This window comes from Globicephala melas, chromosome 1, assembly GCF_963455315.2.
Source record: "Globicephala melas chromosome 1, mGloMel1.2, whole genome shotgun sequence".
NCBI lineage: Eukaryota > Metazoa > Chordata > Mammalia > Artiodactyla > Delphinidae > Globicephala > Globicephala melas.
Genome location: NC_083314.1, coordinates 31454615 through 31477250, shown reverse-complemented (window position 1 = coordinate 31477250; position 22636 = coordinate 31454615). Strand labels below are relative to the sequence as shown.

The window sequence follows — 22636 nt, the reverse complement described above, 5'->3', positions numbered from 1 at the left end:
GGTGTGTCAAGTGCGGGAGTCGAACCCGCCACCACTGGCCCTGAGGAGTCTTCCTGGGTCCCCACTTCGGGCCGGTGGGGGTGGCCAGGGGCAGCCGAAGACGTGCGTCCGTGCGTGAGAGCGTGCGAGTCCACGGGGCGGTCCGCGCGTGCCGCGAGTGGTTCAGCCCGGCCCCCGGCTGTTGTGCTTGCCTCACGCCGGCCCGAGTTGGCGGCAGCGCTGGAGGCCCCGGGCCTGTGACCGCAAAGAGGGAGACGGGGGCCGGATGGGAGCGCGGCGGCGGCAGCTGAGGCCCAGGCCAGGCCCCCTCCCCTCAGCCTCCCGCCTGCCCGTCTGCCCCGCCCCCGCCGGCGGCGCCGCGCCCCTCAGCCAACAGCCAAATTAGCACGGTGCGGGGGCCGCGCGCGAAGACATGGGGGAGAAGCTGGAGCTGAGGCTGGAGTCGCTCGTGGGGGCCGAGCCCGCCGTCTACCCGTGGCCGCTGCCGGTCTACGTAAGTGCCGCCCGTCTCCTCCTCCCGGACCCCCGCCCCTCTTCCCCCACGGCGCGTGCTGAGCCCACCGAGAAACGGAGCGACTCGAGTCGCCAGACCCTGTTTGGAGGGCCCCTTCCCGCCCCGCCGTGGTTCTCCGCGGCAGTTTCTAGCCCCCGCGCGCAGGGTGGGCAGAGAGGGGAGCCGGCGCCGGCCGGGGGCGCAGACTCAGCCGCGGGGACCCCGTGCTTCCGAGGGGCGCCCGAGCCGGTCTGCGGTTGGCTCTGCAGGGCTGGGGACCCCGGTCCCCCCGGGCCTGGAATGCCGGCGGGCTTGCCCTTCTGTACTTTAGGATATGACATGTAGGGTTTCTTTTTCCTGGTAGTTTATTCTTAGCGCTGTCAACGTGCTTAGTTCTTTTTTTATTTTTCAGGGCACCCTTTCCTCCCTCACTCCAGTTTTTTTGTGTTTCTGTTTTGTTTTAGTTAGGCATTTTGTCCCTCTGATCTTGAGTGGGTGGGCTGGCAGGACACTTGGAGAGGAGGCATTCTGTCCCCTGATCTTGAGTGGCCTTTGGAAAATGACACGCCAGACGTAAATTTACACAGGCGTCCGGTGAGTCCAGAAATGCAGGGTGTCCGGCTAGGTGGGCGTCCGGCCTCTCGTCCCCCGTGGCGGCGTGGTGCGCGTGTTCCTTGTCTCAGGGTTTACGCTTGGGCCCCGCAGCCCACCTTCCGGAGGGAAAGCGCAGCGGGCGCCTTGGGCCAGCGCCTTTGGGGCGCCCTTTCGTGCGCTCGGCTTGCGGGGGACCGGCCTCCAGGCGACCCGGCCCTCGCGCGGGCTCCGTGTGTGTCAGTTTGTGGAAAGTGTGTCGCGGCCGGGGTCGGGGTCGGGACGCTGGGACCGCCTGGGAGCCGATGTTGACTCCCGGGCCCCGGTTCTCCGCAGTTATCTGAGGTCCGAGGGTTTCCAGGCCGCCACCGCGCACTGGCGCTTTCTATTTTTGCTCTTCCTGTGCCCGGAGGCGCGGCTGAGCCTGGGCTCTGGCTTTTCCGGTTGGGTAACTCCGGGTGGCCCGGGTGGGCGGCCTGAGCAGTGGGCAGGGCGGGGAGACATCCCAGGGGAGGGAAACTGAAAGTGGGGAGAACCTTCAGAACTCCAGCTGATCCACTTGCCTCGCCTCCCCGCCCCTCTTACTGCACTTGTCATGCACCGGTTGGCTGGCCGGCGCATTTTTCAAAATGTAATAATTTGTTTATCCTTAGTAGCCGTGAAGCATAGTTCACTTGTAGTGCACAGTTGTAGGAGTTTTGACAGATGATCGCCGTCAGGCGGCAGAGCAATCCTGTCATCCCACTTGCTGCCCTTTGGCGCCAGCGTGCCTCTAGCCTCTTGGCCACTAATCTCCTCTCTGTCCCTAAGGTTTTGGCTTTTCCAGAAAGCCAGATGAACGGAACAACAGCATGTAGCTTTTCAATTCTGGCTGCTTTGTCTCAGCAAAACCTATGCGAGATTCATCCCAGGTTTGTTTTCTGTTGTTGTTGTTTTAAACATTGATTTAGTTAGTTATTTACTTGGCTGTGCTGGGTCTTAGTTGAGGCACATGGGATCTTCATTGGAGCATGCAGTATGTTTTAGTTGCAGCGTGCGGGATCTAGTTCCCTGAGCAGAGATGGACCCCGGGCCCCCTGCATTGGGAGCGCGGAGTCTTAGCCACTGGACCACCAGGGAAGTCCGTCATCCCTGTTGTTGCGGGTATGAGAAGCCACTCCTTTTTCTGGCTGTGTTGTATTCCATGTTCCGTTTGTCCATTCGCCTGTGGGTGGCAGGACTTGTGGGATGTTTCCAGTTTTAAGGGGATCAGGAATAAAGCTGCTGTAAACATCCCAGGGCAGGTTTCCATGTGAACTTGGGTTTTTACCTCACTTGAGAAAATACTCAGGAGTGGGACTGGGATCTGTGCTAAGTGTATGTTTAACAACCCTTCTGCATCTTAGAAATTGGTATTTTTGAGTATTGGAAGAGTTTAGAAATGCACTGTGACCCAGCACCCAGGTACTTGAAACGAAGTTGAAGGTTCATCTGGAGATGGTCACGTTGTCCCCGTCTCTGTCTTTTATTCGAGGCAGAGCAAGGCCACAGATTTATAACCCTTGTAAGGAAGGCCTCGTGTGTCCAGGCCCTGGCAGGACCTGGCTTTCTAGTGGTGGGCGGTTCTGAAGTGGAGAGAGTGTCTTTCCCTTGCTGGCCAGACCTCGCTTGGCAGGGTGCAGGGTGTGCTGCCTGCCTGGCCAGGTGCTCTTTCTGCTGGTCAGCAGCCATTCCTGGTGTGTCTGTCCTACTATCAGGCAGGCGGTCAGGGGCCCTAGTGAAGTGCTCAGCGAGCTGCAGCCTTCCTAAAGCTTTGCGGGTAATGTCTGCTACCCTCCCATTTCCCTGCTGAGGAATTTTGCTTTCTCATGGGAAGTGAGGGGGCAGTACTTTATAAGAGTTCATATTTTGTGATGACTTGATGCTGAATACATTAAGAAAATGGGCTCCTTCCAGAAGCTTAACTTCTTAGAAGATCAGGTTATTCACGTGACCACACGTTTGAAATGAGTGAGCTTGTTTGTTCATTGATTCATTCATTCTGCAAGCACCTCCTGGATATTTAGAGTGAGTGTTCCAGGGGGCGCGGAGGACAGTAGACAGTATTCTTTTTTTTTTTGATTTTTGAATTTTATTTAATTTATTTTTTTATATAGCACGTTCTTATTAGTCATCAGTTTTATACACATCAGTGTATACATGTCAATCCGACTCACCCAGTTCAACACACCACCATCCCCACCCCCCCCCGCGGCTTTCCCCCCTTGGTGTCCATACGTTTGTTCTCTACATCTGTGTCTCAACTTCTGCCCTGCAAACCAGTTCATCTGTACCATTTTTCTAAGTTCCACATACATGCGTTTACATACGATATTTGTTTTTCTCTTTCTGACTTACTTCACTCTGTATGACAGTCTCTAGATCCATCCACGTCTCAACAAATGACTCAATTTCTTTCCTTTTTATGGCTGAGTAATATTCCATTGTGTATATGTACCACAACTTCTTTATCTGTTCGTCTGTCGATGGGCATTTAGGTTGCTTCCATGACCTGGCTGTTGTAAATAGTGCTGCAGTGAACATTGGGGTGCGTGTGTCTTTTTAAATTATGGTTTTCTCTGGGTATATGCCCAGTAGTGGGATTGCTGGATCATATGGTAATTCTATTTTTAGTTTTTTAAGGAACCTCCATACTGTTCTCCATAGTGGCTGTATCAATTAACATTCCCACCAGCAGTGCAAAAGGGTTCCCTTTTCTCCACACCCTCTCCAGCATTCGTTGTTTGTAGATTTTCTGATGGTGCCCATTCTGACTGGTGTGAGGTGATACCTCATTGTAGTTTTGATTTGCATTTCTCTAATAATTAGTGATGTTGAGCAGCTTTTCACGTGCTTCTTGGCCATCTGTATGTCTTCTTTGGAGAAATGGTTATTTAGGTCATCTGTCCATTTTTGGATTGGGTTGTTTGTTTCTTTAGTATTGAGCTGCATGATCAGTTTATATATTTTGGAGATTAATCCTTTGTCCGTTGATTCGTTTGCAAATATTTTCTCCCATTCTGAGGGTGACAGTATTCTTATTCTCAAAACTTATGAACTAAGGATGGTAGGTGATCTATAAACACAGAAGTTCAGCTGAGGTGTAGTGCCCCGTATATGGGATCAACTGAGGTCCCAGAGAGTGGGGCTGCCAGATTTGCCCTGGGGGAGGTGTGGGTGGTTTCTCTGAGGTGGGGGCACCCACAGGAGGAAGTGTAAACAGCCACAACCGCCTGTACTCGGAAATGTCCAGCCTCCAAGATGGGCTTTTGCGCAATTGACAAATAGGAGGGTGAGGTGCAGGGCGAGTTTTGTTCCTTCTGTGACTGAGAGTTCCCAGATATCTACTTATAGCTCACGGTGGCATTTCTAAAGCAGGATGGTCCTTCTTTTGGTGGGAAAACCGGGTCTCAGCTCAGGAGGAAGCAGGTGGTATCTTCGGCTGCCTGATGGCAGGGCAGGAGCCAGCAAGGGCGTGCAGTGGTCCTTCCCCTCCGTGACTCACTGAGGCTGTGGGCGTGGAGCGGCCCCAGCGTGAGTGTCCCCGCCTGCTTCTGGCTTCCTCCTGAGAGCCCACGAGTCTCTGATGAATGCCCGCTGAGCAGTCACACCCTTCACTCCACAGTGGGTAGTAGCTGAAGTGGGAGGGTGAGTGAGCCATCCCTCCCCGTGACTCAGAAAACATTTTCTGATTTGACCTCTGCTGGTGTGAGTCCTGCCTAATCTGAGCTCAGGTGGAAGGCAGGTTAACCCTTTGAGGACTTTCCGTGGGTGAAGTAGCCCCTTTGAAGAGGAAGGGATCACCGGGAAAAGCCTGGTATTCCGTATGTACGTGCCTGTTAGCTTTCATACTTTGGTCCCTAACATCCAAATGCCGCCTGTATACTCTGTTCCTGGTGGGAGGGGCCAGAGGCAGCCAGCCGGCCCTTTGGATATTCACTAGGCAGGAGGTGGCTGGGAGCTGCAGGGGACCGGCCCCCAGTCTACCTCTAAGAGCTGCGTCCTTTTTTCCTTAATTAAATTAAACTTTTTATTTTGAGATTATCATAGATTCTTGCACAGCTGTCAGAAATAGGTCGGACACATCCCACGTTCTCTTTACTCGGTTTCTCCCGATGGTGGCATCTTACAAAGCTACGCACCGATGTAATGATTTCATTGTCATTGATACAATCAAGATACAGAGTGTTTGGTGTCCCTTTTGGATTCGGGGACCTGTAGGGTGTGACTGGCTGTGTCTGCGCATCCCTGGGCCCCGGGCCCGGTGCATGTCTCCCAGGAAACCCCTCTCCTCCCTCTTTCTTTCTGCCGTGTCCTCCTCTCGTGGTCCTGGCACTCTTCCCCAGTGCGTGCGCCTTCTCTCCCTGGCTGTGGGATGACAGTCCTGTTTCCTTCCTCCCACTCAGGGTGCTGCCTGGAGGCCTCTTTGACGTCTTCTCTGTCCCCTCAAGCTGTCCCTGCTGTTCCCACCAGCCGGGTCTCCTGCCACGCCCATGGTGTCAAGCAGTCCCAAGGGTGTTAACAGAGGACATGCCGGGTGCCTGTCCATGGTCCTCCGCAGCTCATGCGTGGCTCTGTAGTGCCTCCCTCACTGCCCGCCTTTCTTGTTCCTTCCCAGACTCTCTCTCCCCACCCACGGCCGCTGTCGCGGTGCCTAGCCCGGGGCTCTGTTCCTCAGCGCTCCTGTGTCGGACCGGGCCCTCTTCCTGTCCAGGGCGCCTGGCAGGGCTCCCGAGTCACAGGTTCCCGTGAGCTGCAGTTGGGAGGTCGGAGGCTGCGTGCTTCACTGAGTATTGACCTTGGATGACGACGCCTCCTCATCTCTGAGGGGCTTCCGTTTGAATCCCCTCAGTTAGTCATGGGGTGCGCGGCTGATGTCGGGAAAGCGCGTCAGGCTCACACCAGGTGCACAGGCAGCCGGTGTGTGAGAGAGGTTACCTCTGAGAACGCTGGTCCTTTAAAAACCTGACACGCCTTTGTTCACTTGGCATTTACAGACACCAGGGGCATTAGTGCTCTACACTCAGTGTAATGACTGTTTTGTTTGTGATTTTCCTTTGTGGATAACAACTATCCACAGAGTGTTTTGTTCCAATTTTGAATCCTTTTAGATTGACGGAAAGCATTTTACCTACGTAGAAACAGAAAACGAATAGAAAGAGCGTTGCATTACGTTTAATAAAAGCTTAGGGCGATCTCGGTGGTACGTTAGTGAAGTTATCTGGGGACACCTTAGCCACGTACATTGTGTTGGAGAGGCACCGAGAATTCAGGAGTTCTCAAAGTTTGAGGTCGGTCCCGCGCACCTTACCGTGGAGCCCAACTGTGAGGCTGCAGGTCCCTGTCTTCTCGCAGAGTTCAGTGAAACGTAAGAGGTGAACCCAACCACACAAGCCCACATAAGGCCTCTGCGACTCGTTTAAGGCCGTCGTGTCTTCGCTTGGCCTCCTGGGAACCCCCTGGCCCCAGGATGCAGCTTCCGTAGCCCAGGGCAGCCGGCGCAGGGGGGCGGGCGGGGCTGCAGGTGGGTGGAACGCCGAGGTCACAGAGGGTGTGGGTGTGGCCACCTCTGCTGTGACTGAACCAAGGGCAGGGGGGCAGGGGGTCCAGGGCAGGGCCCTCAGAGCCCGGTAGGCCCAGGGGGGCGGCGCAAGCACCTAGGCCCAGGCCGAAGAGCGCCTTCGCGGTACGCGCGGCAGGCCGGCCTCTCGCCTTGCCACTCAGGCCGCCCTCCCACTTGAAGTGTGTGTGGCACGCGTCCGCGGAGTACGCCTCGCTGCACAGGTAGCCGCGGGACTGGGCGTCGTAGCTTCCTGCGAGGCGGCCGGAGGTCCCGCAGGCGGGTGGGTGCCTGGGACAGACGCGCGGAGCGGCTCCCGCCCGGCCCCCCCTGAGAACCGTCGCCGTTCCGTAAGGCGGGACGCCTGCCTCAGAATGTAAGTCACGTGTCCACTCTATCGATACGCTCTTTAGTTTACCAGGCAAGACTTTCTTGGTGAAGGAAGCAGCGTTGGCTTGCATTCTCGAGCAGGCGTCTCATCTGGCTGTGCACTGGTACTCTCTCTCTGGGTGTGCTAGTCCGCGGGGCAGGGCATCCCCTGGGCAGGGTGGAGCGTGATCTCTGCGGCCTCGTCTTGCAGCTCCTTCCCTTCATTCTCAATCATCCTGCCCACGGTGGCCTCCTCTCAGGCCTGCATACTTACAACGGCGCGTCGCCCGTGCTGCCCCTCTGCAGGAAGTGTCCCTCTGTTTAGTTTGCAGCTGACTGATGCCGCCTCACCCTTCTCACCTCTTCTCAGGTGTCACTTGGTCAAGAAAGCGTCCCCTTACCTACTCAACTCATCACGTCCCCCTACCGTAGCTCACGTGACACCACGTACCTTTCCCTTATGGCCTTCATCGCTTTTCACATCCATTTTTAGATAGGTGTTTATGACATGGTCCGTGAGGAAGAGATCTTGACTGTTTTGCTTACTCTTCATTTCCAACGACTGGCATGGTTACTGATAACCTGTGTTAAATGGAGAAATGAATGTATCCAATCAATGGTGAACCCCTGACTGTTTTTCCTTCTAGTGTCTCTCATACTCCTCCCTTCCATCTGTGTTGCCGTTACTCCGGGTCTACCATTTATTATTTTACACCTGGATTACGATGATTGCTTCAGAGAATAGCATGTCTTCCTATCTTCCTCCCTACAACTCCTCTTACACGTCCCAGGGCTCTTGGATTTTGCCATTGCCCTCTTCCAATCCGTCAGTGGCACCCGTTGTCATCATCGGCTGTCAGCAGACTTGCATGCAATGGTCCTTTCTTTTCTCTTTTCTTCCTTACGTCACTGGGCCATGCAAAGGCGTGAAGCCCTGACACTCGCTGCCACGTGGATGTACCCTGAGAACACGATGCTGAGCGAGAGAAGTCAGACACACAAGGACACACAGGGTGTGACACCACTGAGGAGAAACTTCAAGAACAGGTAGATCCACATAGTCAGTGGATTCCTGTTGTCAGGGGCTGGCGAGGGGACGGTGTGATAGCTAAGGGTGTGAGGTACATTTTGGGGTGACAGAAGTGATCCAAAACACGGCAGTAAAGATGGCTGCACAGCTCAGTAAACTGTCCCCATGCTCCCCGTTGTAGCCTGTGATAGCATCGCTCTCAAGATGAAGGGCTGACTGCAGGAAGGCTGAATGCACGGTGAGTCCTGGGCCCAGAACCTGAGCTGGTGCTGCCCACGTGGGGAATTCACTGGTACTTGCGGAGCCTCCACAGAGACTGGCAGCACCTCCAGGGCCTCACAGTTCATGGCGCACCCGGCCCAAGGGCTTTCCCGCTGGTTGTCATCACCGGCTGTCACCAGACTTGCATGCAATGTTCCATTCTTTTTTTTTATCTTTTCTCTGTCCCTCAGCATGCAAATGGGTGATTCCCTGACACTTGCTGCCACGTGTATGCACCCTGAGGACACGATGCTCAGCGAGAGCCGTCAGAAACAAAAGGACACACAGGGTCTGACTCCACTGAGGAGAAACGTACAGAGCAGGTAGATCCACAGAGTCAGAGAGTAAGTCCCTCGTTGTCAGGGGCTGCCGTGGGGACGGAGTGATAACTAAGGGCGTGAGAGACATTTTTGGGGTGACGTAAATGGTCCAAAACATGGCAGTAGTGATGGCTGCACAGCTTGGTAAACTGTCCCCCACACACCGGTGCAGCCTTTGAGAGCATCGCTCTCAGGAAGAAGGGCTGACCGCACAAATACTGAATGAGCAGTGGCTCCTGGGCCCAGACACTCAGCTGGCACCCCCCACGTGGGGAAGTCACTGTGGCTTTCTGAGCCTCCCCGGAGACTGGCAGCAGCCCCAGGGCCTCACAGAGCATGGTGCGCCCATCCCCAGAGCTTCCCCTCTGTTTCTCATCACCGGCTGTCAACAGACTTGCATGCAACGTTCTTTTCTTTTATCTTCTCTGCTTTACGTCACTAGGCCATGCAAAGTGGTGAAGCCCTGACACTCGCTGCCACTTGGATGCACCCTGAGACTTCTATGCTATGGGAGAGAAGTCAGACACAGAAGGACACACAGGGTGTGACGCCACTGAGGAGAAACGTCCAGAACAGGTAGATCCACATAGGCAGAGAGTAAGTCCCTGGTTGTCAGGGGCTGGCGAGAGGATACAGTGATTGGTAAGGGCCTGAGGGATATTTTGGGGGTGATGAAGTGATCCAAAGCACAGCAGTAGGGAGGGCTACACAGCTCAGTAAACTGTCCACGTGCTCCCCATTGTAGCCTGTGAGAACACAGCTCTCAGAATGAAGGGCTGACTGCAGGAAGACTGAACGTGCAGTGGGTCCTGGGCCGAGACTCTCAGTTGATGGCTCCCCACTTGGGGTAGTGACTGGGAGTTGCTGAGCCTCCTCAGAGAGTCGCAGCAGCCCCAGGGCCTCACAGGGCACGGCGCCCCCTGCCCCAGAGCCTTCCCTCTGGTTCTCATCACCAGCTGTCACCAGACTTACATGCAATGTTCCATTCTTTTCTTTTATCGTTTTTCCGTTCCTCAGCATGAAAAGGGTGAACCCCTGACACTCGCTGCCACCTGGATGCACCCTGAGGACACGATGGTTGGCGAGACCAGTCAGACACAGGAGGACACACAGGGTCTGACCACACTGAGGAGAAACTGTCCCCCGCGCTCCCGTGTGGCCTGTGAGAGCATCGCTCTCAGGACGAAGGGCTGACCACAGGAAGACTGAACGAGCAGTGGGTCCCCGGAAAAGACGCCCATTTGGCGGCCCCCCACTTGGGGTAGTGACTGGGAGTTGGTGAGCCTCCAAGGAGACTGGCAACAACCCCAGGGCCTCACAGGGCCCGGCGCCCCTGGTCACAGTGCCTTCCCTCTGGTTCCCATCACCAGTTGTCAACAGACTTGCACGCAATGTTTCTCTCTTTTCTTTTCTTTTCTCAGTCCTTCTGCATACAAAGAGGTGAACCCCTGACACTTGATGCCACGTGGATGCACCCTGAGTACACGATGTTCGGCGAGACAAGTCAGACACAGAAGGGCATATAGGGTCTCACCCCACTGAGGAGAAACGTCAAGAACAGGTAGATCCAGAGGGGAGGCTTTGGGGCCCGTGATGCCATTCACTGTGAGGACCTGGGGCTGCTGCCAGTCTCTGTGGAGGCTCTGGAAGCCCCAGTGACTTCCCCACGTACGGGGCACCAGCTGAGCATCTGGGCCCAGGACTCACCGCTCGTTCAGGCTTTCTGCGATCAAACCTTTTTTCACTTGGCATTTACAGACACCAGGGGCATTAGTGCTCTACACTCAGTGTAATGCCTGTTTTGTTTGTGATTTTCCTTTGTGGATAACAACTATCCACAAAATGCTTTGTTCCAATTTTCCATCCTTTTACATTGATAAAAATCATTTTAACTATGTAGAAACAGAAAATGAATAGAAAGAACTTGGCATTACATTTAATAAATGTTTAGGGAGCTCTTTGTGGTACATTAGTGAAGTTATTTGGGGAAAGTTTAGCCATGTACATTGTGTTGGAGAGGCACCAAGAATTCAAGAATTCTCAAAGTTTGAGGACACAATTGCCTTACACATAGGCATGGTGGCAGCCATGTACATAGCAGTGATTTGGAGAATGCTGTATTAGTCAGCTCTTGCTGTGATAATGCTTTGGAACAAATCTCCCCAAAACTCAGTTACAGAAATAAGAATTTATTTTTCTTGGACCTGTGGGCTAGCTGCAGTGGCTCTCTTTTAGACCTCTAGATGGCTGGTATTGCTCCATGTTTTAGGTCAGTTTGAGGTGTGTCGCACACATCTTACTGTGGAGCCCAACTGTGAGGATGCAGCTCCCAGGCCCTGTCTTCTCACAAAGTTCACTGAAACATAAGAGGTGAGCCCAACCACACAAGCCCACTTAAGGCCTCTGCGACTCATTTAAGGCCATCATGTCTGCCCTTGGCATCCTCGGAACCCCCTGGCCTCAGGATGCAGCTTCTGTAGTTCATGGCAACCTGCGGAGGGGGGCGGGCGGGGCTACAGGAGGGTGGAACACCGACCTCACAGAGGGTGTGGGTGTGGCCACCTCTGCTGTTACTGAACAAATTGCAGGGGAGCAGGGGGTCCAGGGCAGGGCCCTCAGAGCCCGGCAGGCCCAGTGGGGTGGCACGAGCATCTCGGCCCAGGACAAAGAGCGCCTTCTTGGTCTGTGGGGCAGGCCGGCCTCTCACCTTGCCACTGAGTCCACCCTCCAACTTGAAGTGTGTGTGGAACCTGTCTGCGCAATACACCTCACTGCACAGATAGCCATAGGAGTGGGCGCGTAGCTTCCTGCCAGGCAGCTGAAGGTTGCAGGCAGGTGGGTCCCTGGGACACACGCCGGGAGGCTCCTGACCGACCCCCTGAGAACTGTTGCCATTCCATAAGTTAAGGAGCTTGTTTCAGAATGTAAATCATATGTCCACTAGATATGCTGTTTAGTTTATCAGGCAAGACTTTCTTGGTGAAAGAAGCAGTGTTGACTTGCATTCTAGAGCAGGCTTCTCATCTGGCTGTGCACTGGCACTCTGGGTGTGCTAGTCCGCAGGGCAGGGCATCCCCTGGGCAGGATGGAGCATGATCTCTGCAGCCTCGTCTTGCCCCTCCTTCCTTTCATTCTCAATCTTCCAGCCCACAGTGGCCTCCTCTCAGGCCTACATACTTACAATGGCACATTGCCCATGCTGCCCCCTGAATGAAATGTCCTTCTGTTTAGTTTGCAACTGATTGATGCCTCCTCATCCTTCTCATGTCTTCTCAGGTGTCACTTTGTCAAGAAGGTATCCCCTTACCTACTCAACTCATCACATCCCCCTACCGTAGCTCACATAACACCACGTACCTCTCGCTTATAGCCTTCATCACATTTCACATCTATTTTTAGATAGGTGTTTATCACATGGTCCGTGAGGAAGAGATCATGACTGTTTTGCTTACTCTTCGTTCCCAGCGACTGGCACAGTTACTGATAACCTGTGTTAAATGGAGAAATGAATGTATCCAATCAATGGTGAAGCCCTGACAGTTTTTCTTTCTAGTGTCTCTCATACTCCACCCTTCCATCTGTGTTGCCGTTACTCTGGGTCTACCATTTATTATTTTACACCTGGATTACGATGATTGCTTCAGAGAATAGCATGTCTTTCTCTCTTCCTCCCTACAACCTCTCTTACACGTCCCAAGGCCCTTGGGTTTTGCCATTGCCCTCTTCCAATCTGTCCGTGGCACCCGTTGTCATCATCGGCTGTCAGCAGACTTGCATGCAATGTTCCATTCTTTTTTTTTATCTTTTCTCTGTCCCTCAGCACGCTAAGGGGTGATGCCCGGACACTTGCTGCCACGTGTATGCACCCTGAGGACACGATGCTCAGCGAGAGCCGTCAGAAAAAAAAGGACACACAGGGTTTGACTCCACTGAGGAGAAACGTACAGAGCAGGTAGATCCACAGAGTCAGAGAGTAAGTCCCTCCTTGTCAGGGGCTGCCGTGGGGGCGGGGTGATAGCTAAAGGCATGAGGGTCATTTTTGGGGTGACGTAAATGGTCCAAAACATGGCAGTTGTGATGGCTTCACAGCTTAGTAAACTGTCCCCCGCGCTTCCGTGCGGCCTGTGAGAGCATCGCTCTCAGGACAAAGGGCTGACCGCAGGAAGGCTGAACGAGCAGTGGGTCTTCGGTAAAGACGCTCATTTTTCGGCCCCCCACCTGGGGTAGTGACTTGGAGTTTGTGAACCTCCACGGAGACTGGCAGCAACCACAGAGCCTCACGGGGCCTGGCGCCCTGGTCACAGGGCCTTCCCTCTTGCTGTCATTACCAGTTTTCACCAGACTTGCGTGCAATGTTCCTTCCTGTTCTTTTTACTTTTATCAGTCCTTCTGCATGCAAAGATGTAAACCCCTGACACTCAACGCCACGTGGATGCACCCTGACACGATGGTCGGTGAGACGAGTCAGACACAGACGGACACACAGGGTCTGACCCCACTGAAGAGAAACGTCCAGAACAGGTAGATCCACATAGAGAGTGGGTACCTGGTTGTCAGGGTCTGGCGAGGGGACGGAGTGATAGGTAATGGCATGAGGGACATTTTTAGGGTGATGGAAGTGGTCCAAACCACGGCAGTTGGTATGGCTGAACGGCTCAGTAAACTGTCCCCATGCTCCCCATTGTAGATTGTGAGAACATCTCTCTCAGTACAAAGGGCTGACTGAAGGAAGACTGAATGAGCAGTGGGTCCTGGGCCCAGACGCTCAGAGGGCGGCCCCCCACTTGGGGAAGTGACTGGGAGTTGCTGAGCCTCCATGGAGACTGGCAGGCGCCCCAGGCCCTCACGGGTCATGGCGCCACCGGTCCCAGAGCCTTCCCTCTGGTTCTCATCACCAGCTGTCACCATACTTGCATGCAATGTTCCTTTCTTTTCTTTTCTCTTTTCTCATTCCCTCTGCACGCAAAGGTGTGAAACCCTGACACGCACTGCCACATGGATGAATCCTGAGAACATGATGCTCAGCGAGAGAAGTCAGACACAGAAGGACACACAGGGTGTGACCCCACTGAGGAGAAACGTCCAGAACAGGTAGATCCACAGAGGCAGAGAGTGGGTTCCTGGATGTCAGAGGCTGGCGAAGGGATGGAGTGATTGATAAGGGCGTGAGGGACAATTTTTGGGTGATGGAAGTGCTTCGAAATATGGCAGTAGGGAGGGCTGCACAGCTCAGTAAACTGTCCATGTGGTCCCCATTGTAGCCTGTGAGAACACAGCTCTCAGAACGAAGGGCTCACTGCAGGAAGACTGAACATGCAGTGGGTCCTGGGCCGAGACTCTCAGTTGATGGCTCCCCACATGGGGTAGTGAGTGTGAGTTGCTGAGCCTCCACGGAGACTCGCAGCAGCCCCAGGGCCTCACAGGGCATGGCGTCCCCTGGCCCAGAGCCTTCTCTCTGGTTCTCATCACCAGCTGTCACCAGACTTACATGAAATGTTCCATTCTTTTATTTTATCTTTTTTCTGTCCATCAGCACACAAAGGGTGAACCCCTGACACTCGCTGCCACCTGGATGCACCCTGAGGACACGATGCTCGGCGAGAGAAGTCAGACACAGAAGGACATACAGGGTCTGACACCACTGAGGTGAAACGTCAAGAACAGGTAGATCCACGGAGTCAGAGAGGAAGTCCCTGGTTGACAGGGGCTGCCGAGTGGACAGAGTGATATCTTAGGGCGTGAGGGACATTTTTGGGGTGACAGAAATGGTCCAAAACATGGCAGTAGTGGTAGATTCACAGCTAAATAAACTCCCCCGTGATCCGGTGCGGCCTGTGAGAGCATCGCTCTCAGGGCAAAGGGCTGATCGCAGGAAGACTGAACGAGCAGTGGGTTCTGGCCCCAGACAGTGAGCTGGTGCCCCCAACGTGGAGAAGTTACTTGGACTTGCTGAGCCTCCACAGAGACTGTCAGCAGCCCCAGGGCCTCACAGAGCAGGGTGCCCACGGCCCCAGAGCCTCCCCTCTGTTTCTCATCACCAGCTGTCACCATACATTCATGTCACGTTGCTTTCTTTTCTCTTGTCTTCTTTGCTTCACTAGGCCACACAAACGGGTGAATCCCTGACAGTCGCTGCCACATGGATGCACCCTGAGACCAGAACACTATGCAAGAGAAGTCAGAAAAGAAGGACACACAGGATGTGACCCCACTGAGGAGAAATATCCAGAACAGGTAGATTCACAGAGTCAGTGAGTTCCTGCTTGTCAGGGTCCAGCGAGGTGGCGGAGTGATAGGTAAGTTCGTGAGGGACATTCTGGCAGTGATGGAAGTGGTCCAAAGCACGGCAGTAGGGACGGCTGCACAGCTCGGTAAACTGTCCCCATGCTCCCTGATGTAGCCTGTGAGAGCATCGCTCTTAGGATGAACGGCTGACTGCAGATAGACTGAACGAGCAGTGGGTCCTGGGGCCAGATGCTCAGTTAGCGACCACAATTTGGGAAGTGACTGGGAGTTGCTGAGCCTCCACGGAGACTGGCAGCAGCCCCAGGGCCTCACAGGGCATGGCGCCCCCTGTCCCAGAGCCTTCCCTCTGGTTCTCATCACCGGCTGTCACTAGAGTTGCATGCAATTTTCCTTTCTTTTTTTTCTTTTCTCAGTCCCTCAGCACACAAAGGGGTGAAGCCCTGACACTCACTGTCACGTGGATGTACTCTGAGGACACAATGCTCAGCGAGAGAAGTCAGACACAGAGGGACACTCAGGGTGTGACACCACTGAGGAGAAACGTCCAGAACAGGTAGATCCACAGAGTCAGAGAGTGGGTTCCTGGTTGTCAGGGGCTGGCGAGTGCACGGAGTGATAGGTAATGGCATGAGAGACACTTTGGGGTGATGCAAGTGGTCCAAAGCATGGCAGTAGGAATGGCTGAACAGCTCATTGTTACAGAGTAACAAGAGAACAATTACTTATAATTTTAATAGCCAGATATAATCACTGTTCATTTTGGTGTATATACTTTCAGTCTTTTTCTTCCCTATAAATATATTTGTACACTTAGGTATTACAAAAATAGAATAGTAGTATACTTGCTGTTTCATATTCCTGCTTTTTTCACTTCATGATGTATCATGTAGTATTGCGTCGTATTGATGTCCCATAGTTTAATCAATTCTTTGCTTTTAGATTTACACAGTTTGCTTTTCCCTGTTAGAAACAATGTGAATACGTTGTATATACATCTCTGTATCCATCGGGATTACTTCTGTAGAATAAGGTACTACAAGTGAAATGACAAAGTGTGACATATTTTTTAAGACTTTTGATACACATGGCCAAATTACCACCCAGAAATGCTATGCCAGTTTGTAGTCCACCCCAACAGTAGATGTGAAGCCTGCCTCTCACAAACACTGGCTTGTAGCACTTGTTAAAAAATGTAAAACTACAAAAATGAGTAACTCTCCATTTTCTATGCAAGTGGGATTACTCCAAATTTTATATTTTTCAATTAATTTGGTATAAGCATTTTAGCAAGTCATTAAATTTGCATCTCCTGCATGATTTTTGTGATTGTTCAGTATTCCATTGTATGAATATGCCACAGTGCACATAGCTTATCCATTCTTGGATATACGCTATGTCCAGTTTTTCAGTTACAAATAGTACTCTGATATATTTCCTTACTTATATCTCTATTTCTTTTGGTTAAATTCTTAGAAAGAGAGTTGTTGGATCAAAAAGGTATAGACATTATTTAAAGGCTTTTCGTACAGAATCTTGCCTTAATCTGATAGGAGAATAACCACATTTTGTTTTATTTTGTATTCATTTGATTTACTGGTGAGGTTTACTGGCTGTTTGTATTAATTTGGCTCTTTGGTTAATTATACCCTGTGTCCATTCTTCTGTAGTGAGAGTTTGTAAGGGTTGTATGGTATCCTGTCAGATCCATATGTCTGACTTGCTATTTCTATGTGTCATGGGGGTGTTGAAAGACTCCAGTTATTTTAATGTGATGGTCCATACAACACTTAAAAAAAAAGACTCACTGGGCTTCCCTGTAGGCGCAATGGTTGAGAGTCCGCCTGCCGATGCAGGGGACACGTGTTCATGCCCCGGTCCGGGAAGATCCCACATGCCGCGGAGCAGCTAGGCCTGTGAGCCATGGCTGCTGAGCCGATGCGTCCGGAGCCTGTGCTCCGCAACGGGAGAGGCCACAGCAGTGAGAGGCCCGTGTACTGCAAAAAAAAAAAAAAAAGACTCATCATAGTTTCCTTTCATGTAATATTTTTTAATACCTGTGCTTTGGTGATGATCCCTTTGGTTTAAATGAGTAGGTTGTTCAGCCCCAGAACTACTAGAATTCATGATCAGTTTTTCTGGTTTTTGTCTGACTTTTTATGGAGAGAGTTCTTGACCATCATACTTTCATGATAGGTTTTTAGTATGTATTCTCTATTCACACATTGTTTGAATTTGTTATTATTTGTAACCTCTTAGACTTGTCTTTTTTTCCTCTAAAACTAACGGTTATTACATTTCTTCTATTTTGTTTTCCCCTTTTAACTAGTTTCATGTGTGATTTGGAGCTGAAGATCATGATCAAAAGAATGCAGTGCATTTCTGAGCTCCACCAGGTTTTGCTTGTGAGGTTTACATGCCACTGCCGCCCTTGCTAATTATGAACTGAGATTCATTTTGTGATGCTTTTTGCTCATAGGTTATATACAGTTATTCTTCAGTTCTGTAATTGTAAAATATGTTGGATGATTTATTGGGACTAAAGGCAGGGTTATCATTGCACATCCAAGAAGAGGTTTTTAAATTGGATTATGCATTATGTGTGTGCGTATACATTTCTGTTTTTTTCCATATCCAAAATTACAAACCTGCCATGACTTCTCTTGTGCAGGACTCTTCCACACGTGAGAAAATGGGAGCTGTCTATATGTTAAATCTGTATAGACTTTGCAAATGACCTTTTGTCTTTCATCGAAAGCACTGGACCTGCAGCAGTGTGGCCTCACCAGTGAAGGAGCAAAGACTTTACTAAAGGCCCTTGAAACCAACAGAACTCTGCTCGTTCTGGATATAAGAAAAAATCCACTTATTGGTATGTGGTCACTTTTTTTAAATTGATAAACACATAGGAAAACAAAAAGAATTTGTTCACGTATTGACAGTTTTTAAAACTTAATGTGTTTAACTTTCCTCATCATATACAGCTGGCCCTTGAACAACGTGGGGCTAGGGGTGCCGACCCCTACGCAGTTGAAAATCTGGGAGTAGGTTTATAGTCAGTTGTTCCGCATCTGTGGATTCAACCAACCTTGGATCGTGTAGGATGATAGTACATATTTATTGAAAAATATCCGTGTGTCAATGGACCCACGAGGTTCAAACCCATGTTGTTCAAGCTTCAACTGTACTTGTCTAGTGTTGCACTTCCCTTATGTTTTTAGCAGATAATGTACTAATTAAAGTGAATTATACTTGTAAATTGTTCTTAACTCTGAATAGAGTTGAACCTAGATACTAAGACTGCTTCCACGAAGAGCATTATTTCTTTCCTGTGCAACCTCTGAATTCTTTCCAGGAGTTCTTTATTCATTTGTCAGATTCACAAGTAATTTTTTTACTATCTTCTGTGTGCCAGATATGGGTTTAGGCACTAGGGATAAAGCAGTGAACCAAACAGACAAAAGTCTTGCCCTCGTGGAGCTTACAGTCTAGTGAAGGAGTTCAGATAGAAATGAGTAAACAGATAAGTCATATAATTTTAGATAGTAGGAAGTGCAAAAATATATTAATGTAAGGAGAGTGAGGGAGAGCAGGTAGGACTCCATTGGATAGGTTTGTTAGGGGACAGCTTCACAGGAGAAGTGGCATTTGAACGGAAACCTGAATGAAGAGAGGAGCAAGCCATGGAAGAACTGGAGTAAGCACATTCCAGGACAAGGAAGCAATGAGTATGCAGGCATGTAGGTGGGTGGATTATTTAAGGAAAAACAAGGAGGCCAACATGGCCAGAGTACTGAGTGAAGAAGAGTGTGGTATGACATGAGGTCAAGGAGCTAGCCAGGGGTCTGCTCTTGTAAAGTCTTGAAGGCCAGAGTAAAGATGTGGATTCTTCTAAACGAGTAGAGAGTTTTGAAGTGGGACAAGGCATGATCCAAATAGTATCTGAATAAGATGACCTGGTATAGAGAATAGACTTGAGGGGGATAAAGAAGACAAACAAGGAGACCAGTTAGGAGACTATCACAGGGGTCCAAATAAGGGCTGTTTATGGCCTAGGTTAGGTTGGAAGTTTGCAGCAAGTGAAAAGTGGTTGAATTCAGGTTGTGTTTTGAGGGTGTAGCTAACAAGGCTTGCCGATATATTAGGTGTGGGGTATGAAGGAGACAGTAACAAGGAGACAAGTCGTTGATGATTATGTGTGCAACTGGGTGGTATCACTTAGAAAAAGGGAGCTGATGGGAGGAGCAGCTTTTGAGGGAATATCAGGACTTTGGTTTGTTATCTTGGATGCCCTTTAGGTATCTAAGTGTCTGGACGGTGCTTAGACTGTACTTTCTATCCAAAGGTATCTAAAGCCACTTTAGATGCAAACTGTTTAAAGCTGACCTTTGCTGCTGCCAAAATAGTAGCCACTGGGGGCAGTCTGCAAGATGGCATCTTAGGTTTTTGAGGAAGAAATTAGAATACACAAGCGGGAAATAAGTGTATAATTACATAATGTAGACTTCATATTTAATTTTATGGGAAAAGCAATAATTAGTTGGCTTTTGGTTTTAAATGGAAATAGCCACTCATTGGGAAATAATTACTCTAATTTCAATTTATTTTACTTTAAATCATTCTGTGATGAAAGCAGTTACCGAAAAAGGCCTCCAGAATGGAAGGAGTGCCAAGTCAGAGGCATATAACATGTTTTAATTCTCTCGGAAGAATTTCTCTTTAATGGCTTTTCTTTCCTTTTTAAAAGAAAAGTATCAAGGTACTTTCTGCCATCTTAAAACTAAGTTTGTAGTCAAATGAAATGGCTTTTCTGTTTTTGAAAATGTTATGTGATGCTTTAATTTAGCTTCCCAGAAGTGCAGATTGAAGACCTTTTATTAAGTAAAATATCTTAATTTCCAATGAAGATCAAACCCTCCTAAATTACCTGTAGCTTAAATGGCATATTTATCATTTCTGTCTCAGTACCAGTGGATAACTTCTCCATCGGTGAAGGAGCCATGCATAGCTGCTAGACAGAAAAGGAGAACTATAATTTTGGAAAGTGGTCGAAAAGGAAAAGCTAGTATTAGAATTAGTAACTCTTTCTTTTTTTAAATGCTACTAGAATTTATACCCCTTATATTTTCTGGTGTGCTAAACTTAAAACAGCCTTAATGGTTATTCCTTAATGGTTAATTACTTCCTTAATGGTTAGCTGTCAATATTATTTCTGGTTCTTATGTAACGCACCTAGGATGTTCCTGACAAAGTGTTCAATATGTATTAGATATTAATTTTAATGTGATAAAGCTCTTGAAGTGACAAAATCCATATCCAGATACGAGGTCACCTTTTCTCCCTTTCATGTGGGGTCCAGGCCTTAGGGAAGAGAGGGAAGCATGTGATGTGTCTAGTGACAACCCCAAGATAAAATAAAGTAGGCAGAGCCCTTGGCACTTTACAGATATGAAGAGTTTTTATTGCCATCACCACCATGTGAACAGACAGTGTTTTACAGCAGCAGTGCAGACAGGTTAGGGTCAGGTGCAGCGGGAAGTGGGATCAGGCAGGATAAGAACACGAGGAGCGTCATGGGTGGGGGCTGGTTCCAGAGCCTTTACTAAGGAAACAACAAAAATCACAGATGATAATGACTGTTTTTTTCAAAATGCAGGAATCAGTGGAAGAACTAGAAATGATCATGTTCAGAATTATGATCAGTTATGTCTAAGTATGTAAAAGTCAGTTATTTTCCCATAAGCCATAAATAACAATAAAAAACAAGGAAAGATCCCATTTGTAATAGTCACAAAACTTAGTAAATATCTAGAAGTCAGTTCAGTGTTCACCTGAAAAAGTTAGTGCAAAAGGATAGATGAAACATTTTAAACATATATGTTAACATTAATAAAATGTAATGTTAACATAGGATCTATTAGCATATAAAGCCACTGGCAGAGGGAAAGACAGATCGGTGGAAAAGTCCAGAAACTGGTCCCTGTTTACTTGAGAATTGTATTTTAACTTAGACAATTTTAAAGTCTAAATTTTCACGTTTGTAAAAGGGTAAGGATTTAAAAAAAGCTGATACTTCTGGAAATGCCTGTCATTCTGATGGATATTTTAAAAATGTTAACTGAAATTTAAATGTATAAATTATAAAAAGAAGATGACAGAAAGGCCTATTATCATTTTATTACCCAGATAAACCCTGGTGGCCCACTGATAGGAGAAGGGACTTCTCTAAGTAGTTTTCTTCATCCTGATTTCTGGATACTCCCTTCTTTAATCTGCTTTTGGAAGCACCGGGTGACATTTTGGCAAGTTTTATTCAATTTCTTTATGCCTTGATTTTAGGAAAGAAGAATAGTAGCTGTGCTGAGCTCTGCCAGGTCAGATAGAATTTTGGAGTATTCTCTTTCTCTCTCTTGTAGACAGCCACTGTCATTTGGTAAGCCATAAGCCTTCCTTTGCTTTGACTGTGGTTAGTGTGTTTGCTGGATTTCTAAAATATATTTTTAGTGTTTACTTGTTTAGATTGAAAAGATTGGGCTATATTTTTAAAAGTTTATCCCTCCATTTTGGAAGGCCTTTTAAGTTGTGATATTGCATGCAAGAGAGCTAACGGAATTCTGGACTCCATATTTTCGTTTTTACCTTTTTTCTTTTTCCTCAGATTTGAACCAACAATGGCTAAGAATGAGAGGAACTCAGACCCGAATATTTTTTCCCTTGTCAAGCACAGAGAATATGGGAAAAAATGAAACTGGGAAATTGTTTTGCTCGTCTTCTTTTCCTCCTTTTTGGTCAGTTACCTTAGTCGGCCACCTCACTTTGTATTTCTAGCCTGGCTTCAGAAAGACCTGAACTTGATGAACGACACACTGTTGGAGTAGTAGATTGCTACAAGGAACCAAGATCCAGACGACCTTAAATGGAGGCTACATGGAATTATATTCAAGAAGGATGGTCCAGCCAATATCCTCACTTCCATTGTGAAAGGAGTTCCCTATTCCTAAGATAATGGACCTATGTCCCACTGGCACAGAAGATGGAGATTTATCCCAGTGCCTTTATATATGTATAGATATTAAAATTATATATATATATATGTTTATATATAGATAATGCCTAATGGAACTATCTCAGATGTTCTATTTTGTGTTTCTTCTTTAATTTTACTTATAAAATTGAGACCACTTTTTAACTCAAAAGAGGAAAACCTTAAAAATTAATTTAAAACACATTTTCAGTAGTCTAAGGTTCAGAGTGACTTGGCAGAGAAAATTGCTGAATGGTTAGATAACAGTGCTGGTAGGCTTGGCTATTGTAACACTTTACATCTGAGTTTCTCTTCCTTGAAATTACAAGAACTATATGACTCAAGAGAAAGATTGATAATTAGGAATATTCTGCTTGCTTTTTATATAGCCCATTGAACATTTTGATTAATTATTTGGAGGTCATAAGAAGGTACCTTCATGATCTAACTTTTGAACAACTAGTGTTGCAACAAAAAGCTATGACTTAAAATTAAAAAGGAAATTTGAAATGACCTGTTTCTTTTGGCATCTCAAGCCCGATATCTGTCAGTAAAATGAGTCACTTTTCAGTCATATGGGTGGTCAGCAATATAAATTTTATTGGGAAGCTGAAAGACACCATTGCCAAACAGAGCATCTGCAGTGTTCACATCTATATTTGAGCATCTTTTGTTTTCCCAAGGGGTGAAGATGGGAAGAAGGAAGGCAGAGAAATGCACTTCTATA

General features: G+C 48.8%; 1 long non-coding RNA gene across 4 annotated transcripts; it reads left to right on the top strand.

Moving 5' to 3' along the window:
• The first annotated feature begins 210 nt into the window (after positions 1-210).
• LOC132593387 (uncharacterized) lies at positions 211-22010 on the top strand. 4 transcript variants are annotated; one of them, XR_009558844.2, is made up of 13 exons: positions 211-493; positions 8514-8645; positions 9085-9218; positions 9660-10203; positions 12463-12594; positions 13027-13163; positions 13611-13733; positions 14176-14306; positions 14744-14876; positions 15302-15441; positions 17557-17757; positions 21225-21318; positions 21544-22010. It is a non-coding gene; the product is annotated as an uncharacterized lncRNA (long non-coding RNA). The 4 variants fall into 4 exon arrangements; XR_009558837.2 differs by having other exon boundaries at positions 213-493; positions 9660-9920; positions 10064-10203; positions 21225-22010; XR_009558829.2 differs by having other exon boundaries at positions 21225-22010.
• Positions 22011-22636: the final 626 nt, after the last annotated feature.